General features: G+C 34.0%; 1 long non-coding RNA gene across 1 annotated transcript; it reads right to left on the bottom strand.

The window, feature by feature from the left end:
- Nucleotides 1-309: 309 nt before the first annotated feature.
- LOC114525976 lies at nt 310-4082 on the bottom strand. Its single transcript, XR_003687285.1, has 3 exons — nt 3977-4082; nt 1077-1163; nt 310-698 (listed from the first exon to the last, which is right to left on the bottom strand). It is a non-coding gene; the product is annotated as an uncharacterized LOC114525976 (long non-coding RNA).
- Nucleotides 4083-4440: the final 358 nt, after the last annotated feature.

Below are 4440 nucleotides of genomic sequence, written 5' to 3'. Positions count from 1 at the left end.
AGGCAGAAGAAATGGAACACTAAGTTGACATTCAGATAACCTAGTAGCAAGATAACGTCGTAAAAAAATATCGGAAGAATGAAAAATACCAAGGAATGCATCCATCGGATGGACTCCTGTTTCCTCGCCAATATCGTCATCCTCTATCTCATCATCTTCATCCTCGCTCTCATCACCTTCATCCTCCCCCTCATCATCTTCATCCTCCCTCTCATCACTTTCATCCTCCCTCTCATCATCTTCATCCTCGCTCTCATCACTTTCATTCTCCCTCTCATCATTTTCATCCCCCCTCTCATCACCTTCATCCTCCCTCACATTATCTTCATCCTCGCTCTCAACGGAGTCGTAAGTATTTCTAGCTTCGTTACTTAATTTAAATTCACGGACATGGTAATCACCTATCATCAGTTTATTAAAAATATAATCAGGTATCTTATCTGGATGTGTTAACTGATCATCGTTTAGTGTATATTTATCGACTGACCTAGCTTGTTTTAAAGAATATTTTGAATTAGGTCTTACACCAACACTACCCTGGAGATTTAACATTGCTTTTTATCGCTTGAATGTGTATGCAATGTGTGTGTTTGTGATCTCAGCCGTAGAAGTTGTTTTTTTTCAGATTCTTTGGGTCAGATCCACTCCTGTTTTTGTTTTCGGCAGCTGCTTTTCACCAATAATATTTACGATTTGTACTACGGATATAATAAAAAAGGCTTTAATGCGTTTGTTTTTTGAGCGCACCATGCCCTGGCATGCACAACAGATTGCCAAACAAATTTAAAAAAATATGTTTTTTTAAACCGAGTTTTAATTATAACAAATCAAAAAACTATAACCATACACTACATATTAAAATAACATGATAATCACACGAATGCAGCATTGCTCTGAGCAATTTGCACCCGGGACATCTTTACACCATAAATTGAAAGTTTTAAATACATTGCAAAACACAGCTATTAAATTTCATAGATCAGTTCCTTTAGGCTACTGCATGACAGTAAAAAAACGTATTGGCATGAATTTGAGTCACGTAGCTATATTTTAGGTTAAAGTTTTATAAACCATACCCTCTGGATCTCAGTTTGTTGTCTTTCGGGAGTTAGCTACTGATCTTCTATATCATTAACACGTTGCGCCTTGCCATTGTTGATTCTCTGGTAAATTGAATTTTAAATTATCATTAAATCATTGGCACGTAATTCATGGAATTTTAAAGTCAATTACAAGTGTCATTTGAAAGCAGAGCTTAAACAAGTTATTTGCATATAAGTTCTTTGAATGTTTACATATCAGTGATGGGTTGTCAAAAAATAGTGGCCCCCCATAAATAGTAACACCTTCAGTTGTTAGTCATAATATGGGAAGAAGTCCGTCTAACAAATCATTTCTGATTGTGTATATTCAATCGGTTTGATATCTTTTTTATGCAAAATTGACATTTCGAGAAATAGGATGTGCGAAAAATTACACGAATTGTTCTCTACACTAAAAGCCAAGATTGGGGCTTTGTAGCAAAGATTCAGTGAAATAATAACTTTGCTGTATATTTAGTGCCCAATATTTAACATTATGTAATTATATTCATAAAGATAATTCATATAATTCAATACAAACTAATTTTTGAAGAATAAATTTCATTTGTTATGATACAATCAAGAACAATGCGTGATGCAATGAATGTTCTCCAAACACAGTCAGCTTAAGGGACACAGTATTTGCATCCAAATGTGAATGGGTGGTTTAAAAGGTAATAAATTGTAGATATATTCCAGGATTTGTAGGTACAACTCTTTATTAGGTGGGTTTTGAGTACCATTTTCATTACCATACAAACACCCAGACTTCAGAGGGGCAATATTCTGTCAAGTCAAATTCTGTTACTTAGTTATTTAATTGTTTAAATTGTAGGTAGCGAACAATTTGCTATGAATCAGACAGTTTTTTTGACAAACAATTACATAATTTCCATGCACATCTGATTAAAAACCGCCATCTTGAATTTTTACGAAAATTAGTGCAAATCCATTTTATTCTCTTAATCTGAAGTTGATAATCACAATTTTTATAAGCTGGCTCCTAAAACTAAAGAAATATGCTCAAACACACATAATATTTACTGGCGTACCTTCATTTATAATGCAAAGATACATGTGTGCCATATTTCGTTGGGGGCCACTTTTTTTTACCACCCACTGTAGTTTTGCAAAACTAAATTCACGTGGTGTTTGCACAAACAAACGTCCAAAATTATTTGTATATGTCCTCAAATGGGATTGGAAATAAAAAGAAACAACGGTTAAAATTTTGAAAAGATTCATAAAATAGTGTTTTACAATGGTGTTGACGACCCCTTTTCTCGGTAGCATATTGGTCATGTGGAAAAAATACTCTCTACTGAATTGTGGATGTTTAGAGGTGTTACAACCACCGCCCAAATATTTAGCAGTATATTTCGAATAAGGAAAGCTTAGACTTTCAGGAACGTTTAAACTTTTAACGTTTATATACTAAAAGCTCACTCGCACTCCAATTCATTGAATGCGACGTGTCAATTTCCTTACTTATAACGATTCCATTTTAAGCTCGATCATTGTCTGTAATCAAGAAAACAACCGTCTCCAGCAGAGAAACGCAAAAATAACATATCATGAAACTATATAGACCTAAAAACCACATCCTGCTTTAATGAATGACAGAGAATATATAAAACTGTTGTCTTTTGCCAAAATGCATTTTGCATATCGTGTTTATAGCTTTCTGGCAATTATGTTGTTTACCTATATATCGATCTATAATTATATATATTCTGATTTGAAAGTTCATTTGGATATAGCCCGGATGAATAGGAATGCATGCATGCTTTTCACACGGATTCAAGAACGAGTCTTCCTCAACGACGCCCAAGCTTGCATTTTATATATATTAGGCTAAAAGAGAATTTTGAATTTTTTATTATGAGACCCAATAAAGTACTATGCATGCATGGATACCCCGCAATGAGGTGCAATAATAATATCAGCATGTTGCCATGCAGTCAGATATTTTGAATGAAAGAGGCGTTTCTTAGGTATGTATATGTTTATCTGAAAATGTGTGGGTTTTCTGTTGATATCTGCTATATAAACTACAGGGTGTATTAAAAAAGCGCAAGCACCATGATTTGCATACGTAGATACTGCAAATAGCATTTCAATATACCAGCGCAACTAATTATACCTTTGGGATTTGAGAAGGCGTTTTATTCTTTGTTACTAGAGTAGCCACATATAAGTTATGACAGTCGAACTTCGACATCCCCGAGCATGATGAATTTTGTTTACGATCCCTTGGGATAAATTCTAGTGATAGATTATTCAACTTTATAACTATCTGATTTCAAAAGACACACCCTGTACATTTCCCTCACACTTTCGTCGCAAGAAAACCTGAAGAGCTAGGAATCAAAGACAAAGTGCAAGTCGCATTCTCGAATGGTAGTTTATAGAGCGAAACTCGATCTATATCTTGAAATATTTACTACATTGAATTGAAGGAAAGGCAAGCCACGAAGTTCATAATTTAGATTTCGTTTTGCTTTCACCCTGAATGTTAAAGGTCCAAAAATCATGGCTGCATTCACGTGTAAAATATTATCCTCTTATTATAATTTCTTCCTGAAATATCTCGAGCTTAAAATTTTGTGAACAAAATATATAATCTGAGAATGTCAGGGATTAGATGCAATGTAAACAACGCCCATCTGCAAAATGGTTTCACTTTTAGTACGACGTAAATCTCCTACATAATATGTCATTTCTTGTCGAGACGAATATATTAATATAAATAGTGATAAACGACTCATCGATTCATGTGCAATTCAACTTAAGCTCTTTAAGGCAATGATGTTTTCTGATTTACGAACAGCAAAGTGTGCATGTTAAGACATCATGCATATACAAAGTGTACAAAATATAAACAAAGTACTTACAACTCCAATGTCTCTACGCTGACCATGTAGATTACACGAAAAGCATTTTATCATCAAAATGCAGAACCAAGAGGAAGGAAAAGTCTGTTTGTTATAGGTTTTCAATGTGTTAGATAGCGCACGAGTTATGTAACTGACGCTATGGTTATGATTTGTGTATTTTAAGAAGAAAGAAAATTTGATTAATTTTTAATTAGGCAGCCGCGCCTGACTTCGCCCTTTGTTATGAAAATTCACAAAAATAGAATGTCGGTTTCCAGCAAAGAAGCGCAATAACAACCTCAAATGTTTTTAGAACTAATTGACATTAAAGTTAAGATTTCAAGATCAAGATCACAACAGGCTATTTTATTAAAATACTCTATTGGAAGACCCAAAATAATTTCATTTATTTTGGGGATTCATAATTTAGTTTGAAACAGTTTGGAATGTTCTCTATAGAGATGAGCAATATCACTACTTAT

Source organism: Dendronephthya gigantea, unplaced genomic scaffold (genome assembly GCF_004324835.1).
Source record: "Dendronephthya gigantea isolate DGI-Jeju-01 unplaced genomic scaffold, DenGig_1.0 000036F, whole genome shotgun sequence".
NCBI classification, from domain to species: Eukaryota; Metazoa; Cnidaria; class Anthozoa; order Malacalcyonacea; family Nephtheidae; genus Dendronephthya; species Dendronephthya gigantea.
This window is presented reverse-complemented; position numbering and strand designations above follow the sequence as displayed.